At 39.9% G+C, this 16,697-nt stretch overlaps 1 protein-coding gene across 18 annotated transcripts in view; it reads right to left on the bottom strand.

Moving 5' to 3' along the window:
* Nucleotides 1–16,697, bottom strand: part of PJA2 (praja ring finger ubiquitin ligase 2) — a 193,716-nt gene that overhangs the window by 165,390 nt on the left and 11,629 nt on the right. For 4 of the 18 annotated variants that reach the window (XM_065550292.1, XM_065550297.1, XM_065550289.1 and 1 more), the window contains one exon: nt 3,983–4,031. The exons of 12 other annotated variants lie outside the window; for them this stretch is intronic. The gene's annotated coding sequence lies outside the window, so the exon portion shown is untranslated. Of the gene's footprint in view, nt 1–3,982; nt 4,032–7,849; nt 7,942–16,697 lie in introns of those variants that run through there. 2 more of the 18 variants (XM_065550299.1, XM_065550290.1) reach the window with 2 other exon arrangements.

Consider the following 16,697-nt stretch of genomic DNA (forward strand, 5'->3'; position numbering starts at 1 on the left):
TGCAGTGCTAATTTCTGAAACCAGAATATTATGTGGCACTAAGGGTACGTCTTCACTTACCGGAGGGTCCGGCGGCAGGCAATCGATGTTCTGGGATCGATTTATCGCGTCTGGTTAAGACGCGATAAATCGATCCCGGAAGTGCTCGCCGTCGACGCCGGTACTCCAGCTCGCCGAGAGGAGTACATGGCATCGATGGGGGAGCCTTCCTGCCGCGTCTGGACCCGCGGTAAGTTCGGACTAAGGTACTTCGAATTCAGCTACGTTATTAACGTAGCTGAATTTGCGTACCTTAGTCCGAAGTGGGGGCTTAGTGGGGACCAGGCCTAAGTCAAACACCTTATAAAAACTGAAGTATATTACACCTATGCAGTTACTTTTATCAATCAAGTTTGTAACTCAAAGAATGACAACAGGTTTGTTTGACAAGACCCATTTTCCCTAACACTATTACACAAAGAATTAATTTAGGATGAAGAGATGAACAGAATGGAAAATCCAGAAGAGAAAAGAACTGTGAAGCTCATCTTCATGTTATCATCCCCTATGAAATTCAACTAGTTGACAACATAGGATCTTTCATCCTTAGGTAGACTGTTTCAGCAGACTAACAACTTATCACAGAGTTCACAGCCTTCTAAGGCCCATGTGGCTTAGAAGGCATCAGAAATAATGTGCTGGATTGAGCTCCATTTGTCATTTGAAGACAGACTCAAAGTATGTAAGCTGCCAGCTAAAGATCAAACTGTAAATTATAAAGCACAACTGTAGGGTACTACATTTCCTCTGAATCATTTATACTTTGTTCATCTGCCTCACCGTTGACCACTCACCCTTCTTCTCAGTTGTTTGCCCACCACAAGCTTTGGTGCACCATAGGCAGTGGCTGCAAAAGCAGCCACAGCAATGCTCTAAAACAGAGTCCTCTGCAAAAAAAGCTGACTAGGGTTCTGATCCTGCAAACACTTACACAAATGCGTAACTTTAAGCAACAGAAAAGTTAATGAAAATTTGAATGTGCTTAATGTTACAAACATTCAAAAGTGTTTGCAGTACTCCAACCTAACATTGTACAATACTAACCAGTTTTCCTATGGGAGCTTTTATGTAAAATGTATTGCTGCTGGTGATTAAGAAAATAACCCAAAATGAATCAATTTCTGGGAAAACCAAAAATGGGGAGAAAATACACTTGAGCAGACAAAGAGAAAAAAGAGCACACAGAACAACTGTAACAGATACAGAAAAGGAGAAAAATGAACAGAGGTAAGGAAAAGGAAAAAAACAACAGCGACAGTCTCAACATTAGTTCCCCAAGTTTCTCTCCGTCCCAAAAATTATATCAATATAACCAAAGAGAACTACCAAAATGAGTACTTTTGAGACATTTTAACTATCTTAGATTATAACAATTTAGCCACTTCTATTAAGTGCAAAAGTTTCTGGTAAATTGTATTCGTCATGTTCTCTATTTTGGGCAATTATTTTTGAGAAGTTATTAAAACACTGCCTCATAACTCCAAATAAAAGTTCTAGGACACATAATTTAGTCCTCAAGTTCCTTAAACTGCCTGTGCCATCAATAATTAAGCTAGTAACTGATACTTAATGTTATTGTTTCTTTCCAGAAGATATATTTGAAAGCATGAAAGAATGTATGAAATAACACAGATTTGAATCAGTATAGAGTTATTTCAGTTTTGCTGGCCAGGGCTCAAACTGGTGGGGAGATTATTCCACGCCTCACTGCTCCCAGATGAAAAAAGGGAAAATATTGAGAAAAAGAAGGAATACTTTAGAGTGGTGAAGAGACCTACCACTGAACCCCAGTGTGGCCATTCCCAAATCACTTGTTGTGACAAAAGTTCTTGAAGTTAGTTGTGGTTCATGTTAGTTTCTAAGTTTACAGATTTTACACTATGTGCACTGGTAGACTCTTTACTCTAGGAAGGTTAACCTTCAGAATTAGGACATTCCACCATCCGTAGCCACCTGGGATTTACCTAAAGCAGTGGAGGACCATGATGTAGGAAAATATTTAAAATGTACTTAAGGTATTTGATTTTTATTAGCTGTAAGTTACTTTCAAAGTCCCCAGAGTATTATGCTTTGTAGCAATTCAAAACTGTTTTGTAGGTTACTTGAGAAATGTACATTGGTTGTTTCCATAAGCAGTGTTAGTTCAGATACAAAGATGTTAACAAATGGCAGTGCTTCAGGGATTTATTTTTAGGCCTTAATTATTTTTTTCTTCTTGCCAACCTTTTATTTCAGCTATCTTTGCCCCAGGTTGAAAGCAACCTGTAGTCTGATTTTAATAAGCTGGCAGCCGGCTCTCCACTGAGTTGACTTTAAATTAAATGAAAACCATGATTTTTGGTTCACCTCCCAGACTGGTCCTGCTTTGAGCAGGGGGTTGGACTAGATGACCTCCTGAGGACACTTCCAACCCTGATATTCTATGATTACAGAAAGTGACTGCTTCATTAATGACTGAAACAGCAGATGGTGATGTCTTGTAGCAATTGACCAATCTAAGCATCAGGAATCCCTCCTTTCAACAAGCCAGTATTTCCTTTATAGTAGATCAAAGTTCAGAAGCACTGTACAGATAATTTAATAAGTGTGAAATACTTTGTGAAGAAGCAGGTTGTTCAGCAGTACCTGGTCCATTCTGGACTATGGGGATTAATTTATATTTAAAATTATTTGGTGTGCCAATGCATACTTTGAAAATATTTAACCCACTGAGTTTTGACTTTGTAAACTTCAAGCACACAGAATCACAAGTAATGTAAGACTGGAAGGGTCCTTAATAGGTCCTCTAATCCAGTCTCCTGCACTCAAGGCAGGACTAAATATTTGCTACACCATCCCTGACAGATGTTTGTTTAACTTGTTCTTAAAAACCTTCAATGGCAAAGATTCCAAAACCTCCATAGGTAATTTATTACAGTGCTTACCTAAGTGGAAGTTTCTCCTAATGTCTAACCTACATCTCCACTGCTGCAATTTAAGCACATTATTTTTTTGTCCTTTCTCAGTGATCAAGGAGAATAATTTATCACCCTCCTCTTTATCATAACCTTTTACATACTTGAAGACTAATGTGCCCCCTCAGTCTTCTCTTCCCCAGACTAAACAAACCCATTATTTTAAATTTTTCCCCATAGGCCATGTTTTCTAGTCCTTTAATCATGTTTGTTGCTCTCCTCTGGACTTTTTCCAATTTGTCCACATCTTTCCCAAAGTGTATGCCCAGAACTGGACACAATACTCCAGCTGAGGTCTTTTCAGTGTTGAGCAGAGTGAAAGAATTACTTCTCGTGCCTTGCTTGCTTTAGGAGATGGCTATGTAAGGCTGAAGCTAGAACAAGCCCCAAGCTACCTACTCTATTAGAAACTTTTTCTCTTTTATCATTGCTAATGTAAATTATCACTCCATACTTGTGAACGCAGACTACTATTTAAATAGAATCCAGCAGTATACAGTTTATATGGTAATGTAACTGAAATATGCTGTTGTAATTTGGCAACTGTCCTTTTGGATCCTCACCAAAAAGAGTCTTGTCCCATCAAATCACCCTAAATGAGCAAAAAGGTTTTTAAAAAAAAAAAATACACATAAGATGGGTAAAGATACTTTTAAAAATAAGAGCATTGTGCAAATTAATTTCCCCTCAATAGAACATCTGAGTGCACATAAATATCTGCAGGTATTTACACCCATCTCATCCTGAATTTCAAGGAAGGGGGAATAATACAAACAATGAAACATTTAAAATGGTAATCAACCTTCTTTTACTTAGATTAGAGCTAAATTTTAGCATTCATCTGCAGATTTAAGGAGTTGTGACTTCCCTTACAGTGTTTGTGTGTGGATTTTGTCCCATAAAAATAATTCTAAACTGTTATAAGAATGAGAATAAAAGATCTCAAGTATCTATAACCATGGAGACACAGAAACACAGAGAAGGCTAACCTTTTCAAGAAGAAATTAATCCAGGTTATCAAGAGGAGTTATCAAACAGCTGAAAAGTAAGAAGGAAGATTAATATTTTAATCAGCATTTATATAAGTTTGCTTTCAATTAATACTATAATCAGATACATCAAGTCTCCATTCAAAGCATTGGGAACTTCCCCATGGAATTCAAAGGGAGCAGGTGGTGCCACTGTGTGAAAATTTCTGTGATGTAATTAAAGGTGTTTAGACCTGCAGCTTTTCCATACACACACTTGTCATGAAAGAAACTTGTTTATTTTTAATAACTTTCAGAACATAGCACTACCAATTTTTTGAAAGTACTGAAAAAAAATTAAAAAGGGGGGGTGGGGAGATTACCCTAGGATTACCCAAGATCAATGTTGTTTTTTCCATAAGCAATGCATCCCTGTGTTAAAGTTTAATTAAAAATGTTGATTTTTAAACATTTTCTTAAATATTTATCTACATGACTGTTCTAGCTTTGTCATGTTTGGTACTATTGTGTTCATGGGAGAAAGGGCTTTCCAACAATACCCAACTTGATCATTTCCCATGACACTATTATCAAAATTTCCATCAACCCGAGAACTTGGAGCTGGGAGCAGCATGTCCCCTCTGCCATGCCACAGAGGGCAATACCATTGAAATTACGATTCTGTAGATTTTTATTAGTCAAATGACACCTCCCTTACCTTTCTATCACTAACTTGACCACTGAATGAGATTTTACTATGTTGTGCTCCTACATTGCATAGGCAGAACTGGAAGAAGTGGAGAATCCAGTTCCAGCCTTCCAGAGTGATGGCACAGGTAAGAGGAGGGAGGTGGTAAGTGCTCTGTTAGCACAAACTAATTTCCTGCTTGTGGCCACCACTCCCCTTTCCTGAGTCTATTCAGCATGAGCTTTGCAGTGCAGTGCACTGATGTGGGTGTGGAGAGCTGAGTTGGAGATAACTTGAGCTTTTGCTGCCCACCTAGAAGCACCAGACACAAGTAGTATGCTCAATCTCAAGGGAAGGGAACTCTCTTCTGTTGCTATATGGTATTCTGTTCTGGAATCTTTAAGCTTCCATATAAAGCTACCAGAGGGATGATTCCTGCAGTAGAAAATAGGGAAGACCCTCTAGGTTCACAGGAGGCCCATGGGAAGGCAGTCAGGGACTCTCTCAGACTACATTTGCTAAATTGTTCAATAACAACTGTTTCACTAATGTGAGCAAATGCATGTCATCCCTGCCTTGTACTAACTCCACTTGCTTCTCATTCACTTCAGGGTCTAGTTCAAAAGTATCCTGCATGGTTTTTAAAACTCTCTGTTGGTTTTGCTCCAGATGAACACAGACCTCGACTGTGAAATCTTTATTACCTCCTCTGATAAATTTATGAATGGGATTAGATGATGGGGTTGCCTGTGGTAGAAGGGTACTGGAGTAAATGTTGCAGGAGGCCCCTTCCAATACTGTCGCCTATGTTCGTTCCCCTCTTCCTTTCTCTTGCTGTCTCTGGAACTCCCACTCCTTCGCTAAAAAGATGACAGCTATCCATGACTTCTTCATATCTCACTAGTTCCAGCTCCTGACTTTCAAAGAGACCTGGATCCCTTTATCTGCCACTGTCTTTGTCACCTCTTGCAAAGGCCTCTTCTCCTTTTAAATTCACACAATGGCTCAGACATTGGGAGGTGTTGGCCTTCTCCTCTCCCATTCCTGCTGCTTCCAATGCCTCCCTTCTCCCACTTCCCACTCTTTCTCCTCTTCTGAACAGCATTGCATCTGACTCTTCTATCCTCTTCCCGTCAGCCTTGCTGACATCTACCATCCACCTAACGCCTCACACCTCTCCATTCAACCTGCAGCTCTGGATCATTTCTCCCACTCACCAAAAGCAACGTTCACTTGACTTGGTCTTCACCAAGCACACACACACTCTGATCCTGTGGATGAATTCCACACTCCAACTGTCACCTGGTCTCTTTCAACATAGGCCATCAGCCCTCCCCAACCCCCCCGCACACACACACACATCCACGCCCTGTCACTGAGTCTTCCCATAACTCCCAATCCATCAGCACTGATTTCTCATCTGCTCTGATCCCTCTCCTCCCTGCCCCTCTTCCCTTTCTTTCATTGCTATTGTGGTTGATTCTCTCCACATTTCACTTTCCTCCACCCTTGACTCTCTGTCCCTCTTTCCCATTGCAAGATCCACTCTGCCAACCCCCCTCGCTCATCTGCAACATGCATTTCCTCCACTCCTGTTCTCATGCTCCAGTCTCTCTCTGGAGCAAATCCTCTGATCAGACTGAATTCTTCCACTATAAATTCATTCTCGCCTATTCAGTTCTGCCAACTTCTCCTACTTAATTGAATCTCACTCCTGCAATCTCAGTGCCTTTTCACCACCTTTCAGCACTCCTGGAAATCTCCCCTCTTCTCTCCATACAGGATCTCGCTGATTTATTTCAAGCGAAAATTGGCAAAATACGTGACCTTCCTTCCTCCCCCAGACAATTCTCTCCTCCTGTCAGAGATGCAGCATCTCAACATCTCTCCTGTAACCTTTCCACTTCCCACAGTGAGCCCATCCCACCCCGTTTCCCTTGCACAGACTCTCATCCCATCCCTTGCTTTTCTTTTAACCTCTCATTCTCCTCTGGGCTTTTCCCCATTACAAGCATGTGTTAGTGTCTCCCATTGCAACAACCCCACCCTTGACTCCACTTGATTCTCCAACTGCCCCTTCTATAAGCTCATTGAACTCTGTCTACAACAGCTGTATGGAGTTTTTGTCCTCCAGTTCCATCCTAGATTCTCTCCAATCCAGCTTCCACCTTTTGCACTCCACTGAAAACACTCTTGCTAATCTCTAATAACCCTCTTCCTAACCAAAGCTCAGAACCAGTACTCCATCCTCATTCTCTTTTGACACCATTTACAATGCTCTTCTTCTTGAAATCTTGTCCTCCCTTGGCTTCTGTGCTCTGCACCCTCCTTGTCCTCCTCCTATTTCTCCAATCACTCCTTCAAAGTGTCCTCGGGAGTACTTTCCTCATTCCCCCTCCAATTTTCTATGGGAGTTCCTTGGGGCTCTGTTGTTGATCCCTTTTTCCCTCTGCATCTTATCTCTAGGTAATCTTATCTGCAAACACAGTCACCAACCATCTCTATGCTGATGACTCTCAGATCTACCACTCTCCTCTAGACCTGTCTCCTGTTCCAACTAAAATATCACCCTCACTCCTTGACATCTCCCTCATGGATGTTTAGCTGTCAGATCAAGCTCAACAAGGTTGAAACAGAGATCTTAGTCTTTCCCTTTCCTAAGCCTCTCTCCCCACCCCTCACCCCAGTAACTCCATTCTCCATCACTACAAATAATACCATCATCCTGCCTATCACTCAGTCCTATAACCTGAGCATCATCTTCAACTTGGACTTCTTTCTAGTCTTCACATCCAGGCAATGTCTAAATCTTGCAGATTCTTACTGCATAATATCTCCAAAATACAACCTTTCCTATCCCTCCACACAGCCAAAACTCTGACCCAGGCTCTCATCATCTTGGTTTCTGCAACTTCTTTTTCTCTGACCTTGGCAAATGCAGTCTTGCCCTACTCACATCAATCAGCCTGCTCTTACAAAGATAATTTTCCTAGCCCGTTGCTCTGGCCATGTCAATCTTGTCTTTGCATCCCAATCCTAGCTCACCCTTCTCTATCACATCAAACATATGCTGCTGGTCTTCATTTCAAATGCCCTTCACAGCCTATCCTCATCCTACCTGTCACCTCTCATTCACTGTCAATGTGATAGCCCATGATGCCAGCCTCCTTAGCCCACTTGTTAAATTTTCAAACAAGCACCTTTGAACTTTCTCGCAGCCCCTCATTCTTGGGAGGTGCTCCCCATAAAGATCTGCATTATCCTCTTTCAAATTTTTCCTTTTCTATGATCCCTACAAAAAAAATTGACAATGGTTAGGCAACAATTGTCTCGTCGATTCTTTGTATTCTCCCGTCTCTCTGTATCCATCTGTTTCCTCTTGTCTTATTACTTCGATTGTAAACTTGGGGGGAGGGGGGGAGATTTTGTTCTGTGTTTATACAGCACCTATCTCAACTGGGTTCTGATCCATGACTGAGGCTTATAGGCACTACAATAATACAAATAATAATAGCATTCAGAAGACAATCTAAATGCGTCATATAATTTGGGGCTAAGTGTTTTATGTCCACAATAAAGAAGCTGCATTCACTGTTTGCCACTGCCAATTATCACTATGTAATTTTTAGTGCTACATTTTCTACAGTCTAACCAAGACTATTGTTTTTGTTTTCAGTTAGTTTACTAACAAGTTGCAATATTCCTTCTGCATCTTCTCCAGAAGTATACAAGGCCCCATCCATAGACCACTGAAGTCAATGGAAAGATTCTCATAGATTTCACTGGGCTCTGGGTAAGGCTCCAAATTCAGAGTTTGGCCATTAAATGCTTTCCAGTGGGATGGGAAAGAACATTTCCTTGTTGAAGTACTTCTCCCCCCAAAAGTCCACTATTATACTTTTATTAGCACAACATAAAAGGAGCTGAAGTGTAAAAGTAGAGAAGACTTGCTTCCTTGCTAGTGGGCAGGAAATACGTTTTCCTTGATATGGTTTGTCCAGAAAAGATTAACCTTTTTTCTTTCAGACAAAGGAGATTTACTATTGTAATACAAAGTTCCCCTTATTTACACTTTTAGAAAAAAATATTCCTGTAATCAAATTTCCTACCAGATTACACAAACACATTTCCTTTTCCACTTCTAAGGAGGTGAAACTCCCTTTTGACCAAAAGAGAGTATTAGTACCAAATGACAAAAAAATTAAAAAAAAAAATAAGGTCAAATATATAAATGCTCCAATATCAGATTGATACCCTTATAAACACTTTAGCATTACATCTCTAGATTGTATAACATAATCCAAGATAAATACTCTAGAAATGTGATAGAATCAAGTTATATGAACTGAGTATTTATGCTCAATATCGTTAATTACGTCAAGATTACATTAATCTTACTGTTTTCCTACCACACATTTTAACCCCAACGTACAATTTCACATTCACTGGTAATTTCTATATTTTCCCCCCCTACGACTGATTCATTTGATAGTAATGCACTCTTTACCCAAGTGAACCGCAAAAGAATTGAACATTTGCACCATTGTAAGTTTGTCCTAAAAGAAGCACCAATTCAGAGACTTTCAACACATCTTTAATGGCTCTGGGAAGAGAACTGCATACACAAATTTTCAACTTCAGTGTATTTTTTTTTAAAATGTGTTACTTTTTAAAAGCTGCTATAATCAATGATTTTACAGTAAATGCAAAAGCATTCTGTAGGATTTTTGCACTTATAAAGCAAAATTACTCAGATTAGAAAGTGAAACATTTTAGACTGAACCTGTTTTATTATTCAGGAAAAGTAAGGCGATTAAATAATTGAAATACTAAAAGCTTTCAGGAGTAACTACTGTGCATATACAATAATTATGATATCTAAATATAGACAAGTTTTATTCATCAGAAAACCAATCTACATCTTCTAGTTTAAAAAAACTAAAAAGGAAAAAAAATGTAGTGTGGGTTACACAGCAGTCACCACAGAAGAGTTGTGCATTTTGCTAACATGAGGGCAGCCATGAGAGCTCTCAATCATTGCCTAAACCTTGGGTGATTTGCTCCTTACGCCAATTCTGGCAGAAGAATTCTTTTATAGACAAAAGATTAAAACTAAACTAATAAAGTGTACTAAACTAGTCATTCCTTATGGGTTGCTTTGCAACTGGAAGGTACATTTTTACCTAAATAGGGACTGAAATTGATGGATGTGCTCTCTGTCTGAAAAAAAAATCAGACTCCTACATGTAAGATGATGTGTTTTTAACTGTCCTCTCTCCTTTCCCAATCATTCCTTTGTGTGTTAAACAACATGCAATGTGAATGTAATTTTGATCATAAGGTCTTTGGATAAGGGACTGTGTCTTTTTTAAATCTAGACAACACCATGTACAGTGATGATGCTATATAATATTTATTAATATACTGAACTAGGACTCAGGAGACCTGGCTCCTACTCCTGTCTCTGTCACTGACCTCTTTTGTGACCTTGGACAAGTCACTTCCCCGTTCTGTGCCCGTTTCCACTCCCGCCTCCCGCCCTGTCAGTCTTCTCTATTTAGACTATAAGCTCTTTGGGGTAGGAATTGTCTCTCACTACAAGTTTGTACAGTGCCTAACATAATGGGCCCTGATCACAGTTGAAGCCTCTAGGTGCTACCACATTAATAGGGCCCTACCAAATTCATGACCATGAAAAATGTGTCACGGACCGTGAAATCTGGTCTTTTGTGTGCTTTTAACCTATAATATACAGATTTCACAGGGGAGATCAGCGTTTCTCACATTGGGGGTCCTGACCAAAAAAAGGTTATTGTGGGGGGGTCACAAGGTTATTTTAGGGGGGGTTGCGGTATTGCCACCCTTACTTCTGTGCCACCTTCAGAGTTGGGCTGCTGGAGAGTGGCGGCTGTTGGCCAGGGGTCCAGCTCAGAAGGCAGCACCCGGGAGTAACAGTGCAGAAGTACGGGTAGCAATACCACACCATGCCATTCTTAGGCCTGGTCTACACTGGGGAGGGGAGAGCTAAGTTGGTCTAAGTTACACAGCTTCAGCTACGAAAATAGCGTAGTTGAAGTCGATGTACTTAGAGCTATTTACCGTGGTGTCTTCACTGCGGTAGGTCGACTGCTGCCGCTCCTCCGTCAACTCCGCCTATGCTTCTCGCTCCAGTGGAATACCAGAGTCGACGGGAGAGCACTTGGCGGTTGATTTATCGCGTCTTCACTAGACGCGATAAATCGACCGCCGCTAGATCGACCGCTCCGGGGGCAAGTGTAGACATGCCCTTACTTCTGTGCTGCTGCTGGCGGTGGCTATGCCTTCAGATGCATCCCAGAAGTAAGGGTAGCAGTACCGCAAGCCCCCCCATAATAATCGTCCGACACCCCCCCACACACAACTCCTTTTTGGGTCAGGACCCCTACAATTACAACACCGTGAAATTACAGGTTTAAATAGCTGAAATCATGAAATTTATTATTTTTAAAATCCTATGACTGTGAAATTGACTAAAATGGACCGTGAATTTGGTAGGACCTTACACATTAGTATTATTTAACAATTAAACCACATTTCTTCTATTGAAATAGTCTGTGTGACAGATTATAGTAAGTAAATTAATATTTCATATCCAAGTAGGCAAGTTTTAAACACAGGCTTGGGCTACACTACAAAATAAGGTTGGTTTAACTATGTAGGCCGGGTTTATGAAAAATGCACACCACTAAGCTGCGTAGTTAAGCCAACCTAAGTCCCCACATAGCACTAGACTGATGGAAGAATTCTTATATCCACCTAGCTACCACCTCTTGGGGAAGTGAATTACCTATGCCGATGGAAGAATCCCTCCTGTCAGCTTCTATACTGAAGCACTATAGCAGCGCAGTGTTTTAAGTGTAGACAAGCAATCCCCCACAAACAACTCCACACAGCTAGATGGAACTACCGTCCTCAAGAACAAAGGGTAGGCCCATCAGAAACCAATCACTTTCATGGGGTAGGCAGATACTTAGAAAACAAGCTGGGAAGTGCAATACTTTGGGTTTGGAAATAGGGAAAGTCATTAGGGTGGAAGTAACCTGGGTCTGGGGTGGGAAAAATCTGAACGTGGGGAAAGAACTTTCATACAAGAGGTCAGAGACAGGACTTGCTCTTGGAACACATTAGATTTTCTTCTCTTACCTACATTAAGAAGGCACTATCTAATTTAGTTTATACAAAGTGTAGATCTAGACATGTTAACCGTTAGTTTTAAAATAATTTTCTGTTTTTAATAAGCCTCGTTTTGAGAAATTCTACTGTTGTGTGCTGTTTCAGTCAGTGTCACCAAAGAGAAAAGTAACCTACAATTTCAAAAGAAGCGATAAAGTTTTTGTGGGATTGAGCCATCCACTCAGTCTCTGTCAAAGGGCCTGGACAGATTTGTTCTCCCACAATGAAGGTGTGTTGAAAAAAGGCTGTATCGCATTCAACACATCATGGGAGATGCCTACAGGATCCAGGTGAAGACATGAATTAAAGGTTGGGTCATATTTCCCACCCACTACCTTTCAGGTCATTTGGCCCTCCCTATACCTACAGTGGCTCTCTCCTATCTTTCTGCAGCACAGTCTGAGGAAGGAAATGGGTACAGGGAAGGTTAGTTTAGATGTTGTAACTCAGACCATTAGATACACCTAGTCTTGCTACTCCCATCATAAGATTACATATTCTCTCTCAAGGGGACCTGACAGTTCAAAGAGCTATACCCTCACTTTGACAAATACTATAAAATGTTTGTCTAAGTGACTCTACGGTTCCAAAGTAGAATTTCAGATTTCTGAAAATCTAAGACCTGATCTACCCTACACAATTATTCCAGTACAACTATGTTGGTTAGGAGTATGAAAAAAAAATTATGCTGGCAAAGGCTCCATAATGTAGACATGGTCTTACATGACAGAAAGCCACAGCTCAGCACAAAGATCACATCCAGAGAAGTATTTCTGCATAATTTATCTTTTGTCTTATGCCACATAACTGGCTATATTATGTTTAAATTAGCGTGTTGCATTACATCATTCACCTTCTGAGACACAGAGGCCCATCTGTAGTTCACTATTTTGTGTCAGCAACTCTTGTCAGGTACATGCTCACTACACCTAATACATTGTTGTTGTGTCATATATCCAAAAAGGGGATCATTGGTTTCAGGTTATGAGTTTCAGCTGGCCAGAACAATACAATGTACCCAAACTGACTATGGTTATAATCTGCATCTAGAAAGTGTCATGTAATGGGTCATTGGAAAACTAATAAATCACTCATAATTACTATTCTCGCATAATGTATGTATTTGGTGTGTATAAAGAGTTATGGATATATGCTGGAAAGGTGACTAAAATATGTTTAAGACGGGTATGTCAAGGAGAGTTGGTAAACAGGTCTGCCCTAGATAAAGGAATGTGTATTTGCTTCTCTGACCACAGAGACAATGAAGGTCTATTTACATATTAGGTAAACAAAGCTAACAAGTGAGGGAGGAGACAGATTCTAGCAGAGAAAAGAAACTTTATCGGGGCTATAAAGACAGGGGGGCTGAACCTCAAGTGAAACAATTGAATCCACTGACCGTATACAATATTACTGTATTATAAAAGTTATTGAGTGAAGTGTTTTATGAAAGCCTATGACACACTGGTGACTAATATCGGGAAAATGTATGTATTAACACTCTAAATGGAATTGTGAATACTCATTGATATTAGGCTTTACACTCTGTGTCTAAACAAAGGGAGAAACAGGTCTCTCCCACACATGAGGGATCACCACAGCTATTTACCTGTCTCAGATGTAAATTAAGCATCGTGGAATCAAAACAATGGAAACCCAATTTACATACAGATGGGTGGGAAGCCCACACACGAAGCATGAAGTCATTCTGCCTCTTGAAACACAGTCATTGAACTTTGGAAGATGTAAGCAAAGACCAGAAGTCATCTTTGGCATCCATCACTAGACAGACAAGTGAACAGAGCCCTGGCAAGCTGAGAAAGATGGGTCCTTCAACTAAGGGTGGAGCCTCAAGTCTCTGGGCACTGTATATAGGTGAGAAACCTGCTTAAGCAAAGATCATTCACCTAAGAAGACAAGGGGAGCCAGCACCTTGTACTTTTGTGGAACTTTTGTACCAGTACTTTTGTACCAGTCATTCCTGCTGACATAGTAACTCATCCACTTTTACTATGTGTAGAACTCTTCTTTCAAAAGCAGTATCAGAAAAAAAAAGATCTAATTTTGTGGTTATTAAAAAAACAGTATGAAAGTTCGAATGTCACTGCTCTTCAGATTCATTTGCCAAAATAAGCAAGTTCTTTTCCCAAATGGTGACAATCTTTCTATTAGGGATGTAAAATATTGTTTAAAAAGTTAACCGTTTAAACGATTAAAATATTTCATTTAAAGTAGAATTTCAGATTCTAAGGCCTGATCTATCCTATAAAATTATGCCAGTACAACTATGTTTGTTAGGACTATGAAAAAAATTATGCTGGCATATATTCCGTAATGTAGACATGGCCTTACATGACAGACAGCCACAGCTCAGCACAAAGATCATATCCAGAGAGGTATTTCTGCATAATTTATATTTTCTCTTATGCCACGTAACTGGCTATATTATGTTTAAATTAGCATGTTGCATTACATCATTCACCTTCTGTGACACAGAGATTAAAATTATATCATTTAAATGGTTAACCAATTAAAGGGAGAGGGGCTGGGCTGTTCCTGCTCTGGCAGGCCTGGGGCTGGGGTCAGGTTTGGCCACCGGCTGCTGAGGCCAGCGGGCGCAGGAGCTGCTGGGGCTGGCCGGCCAGCCCAAGGGTTAACAGTTAAGGCAGGTTAACTGGTAAGTCTAATGCTTACCCGTTAATGTTTTACATCCCTTCTTTCTATGCACTTAGATATCGACTTTGAATCTCTTCTGCTCTGGCGTCTAAGTGGAAAATAGGGACCTAGTTTAGCCATAATTCTTTAGTTCTCTTCCACATTTTAAACACAGTTCTACCATGAAGAGTATGTCAGTCTTTAATTCCTGTGACCTTTGAAATAAATAAATAAGCCTTGGTACGAATGCAAGAGAAGGCATTATAATTATTTCAACTTTATAGCAAGAACAAGACTGCCTCCTCCGATTTTCTCCTAGAAAATGTATTTATTAAGAAATGCTATTTTAAAAAATAATAAAAACCTCCTTAAGAAATTTGAAGGTGCACAGGCACGTGTGCATCACAGAGAACTGCAGGGTAGTTCTTAATCTGCTAGTTTTTTAAAAAATGCCTTTAAAAACATTGCTTTAAGTAACCATTCATCAGTTCTTATGTTGTAGGCCAGCAGGTTCCTCTAAGCTGTTCGCTAAACTAATCTCTGAAGATTAAACTGTTAATTCAGTCTCACATCTATTAGCGCTGGTAGCATCTGAAATTATAAAAAAATCTACCTTCTAACATTAAAAAAAATTTGTTTTGGTTTAACAGTAAACTTTGAAAACCCAAGCTATTAGATTAGTATTTATAGATTTGGGTTTTATTACTAATCTCAAGAAAGACGTACAGTACATTTTTTTGGAAAATGTATGGGATCCCTGACTGATGCGTCTTGTTTGAAAATCATTTTCTGCTGAGCTAATTTGAGGCCCATTAGAAGGATGCTGCCTATGTGCTTTTCTTCAAGAGCACTGGAGAGTACAATTGACAAACAACCCACTGTATGCCTCCCCCACTACAAATCATGAGATGAGTACATTGCAGCTGTTCCTGGGAACACACCTGCATGTTTTCAAGTGTCTTTCAAGAGAAGTTCCAGTTCCAATGTTCCTATTGAACTGATCTACTTTTGTATTTGCCTAGCTTAATAATTATTTGTATAACACTAGCACCCAGAGGCCGTTGTCAAACTAGGGTCCTATTGTGCTGGGTGTCACACAAACACAAGTCTTGACCACTTCTTGATGAAAAACACAGCTTCTCATACCTACCTGCTTATTCCAATTATAGAAATGTCTTGCAGGACTCTGACCCTGAATGCCCCTTTTAAAGAAGTCAAAGATAATCCAGAAAATCTGTGTTGCTTTGTAGTGTTTCCACAGCCCAGGAACTTTGGATTTATGCGTCCACTAAGTTTATCTATCCTTTCAAAATGACAACCGTCTGGAATACTTTTCCTCCAACATCATTGCAACAGTGCACTCTAGTAGATGCTGGTGATCCCCAACTAGCTTAACACATACTTTCTTCACATGTTGCAGTTGGCGTATTGCACAGTGTCTAGATGTGAAACTTATCTCAAGCAGACAAAGGAAGGTGCTTGTCCATATTTTCCTACATGCTCAGTTAGTTCATGCAGTATCTCATCTTCTAGAACTTGTCACTTGATAAAACTTCTTTTCCTAGAACAGTAATTGTCCTTGCTAGCTGCCCTATCTTCAAATGGATGAGAGGTTACTATTGTAAGGAGTTATAATAAGAGCCTCTTATCTATTTGAGAAGATACATTGATTACAAATAACCTGAACTTGAATTTTAATATTGTTATCTGAGCTGCTATGCTTGTTGACTCCCATACCACTGGTTCTCAGAATATTTTCAAGGAAGGGTAAACGGTGATATCCCTATTCTCAAAGAAGATGCTACCAGAATCTTGGAAAGAATTCTAGAGATTTGAGAATTTGAGTACCATCTGGCAACACCATTTCATAAATCCATGAGAGGTAGTCAACTGTAACTAGAAAGATACCCATTACTAAAACTGTCATCTAATCTTTTGGGGACAATATGAGACCATTGCCTATCATGCTAACCAATATTATCACAGTGTTTCCTTGTTCTCCACCTATCTGTTGTATATACATGTAGTCTCTTGTCTTAGATAGTAAACTCTTTAGGGCAGGAACTTTCTGTTTGTTTAATATCTACCACAATGGGGCCCTGGTGCATAACTGGGACTCCTAGGTGCTATTATAATGCAAATAACTAAAACCAACCTCATCTTGTTTACATTCTTGTGTTC

The sequence above is a fragment of the Chrysemys picta genome, chromosome 6 (assembly GCF_011386835.1).
Source record: "Chrysemys picta bellii isolate R12L10 chromosome 6, ASM1138683v2, whole genome shotgun sequence".
NCBI classification, from domain to species: domain Eukaryota; kingdom Metazoa; phylum Chordata; order Testudines; family Emydidae; genus Chrysemys; species Chrysemys picta.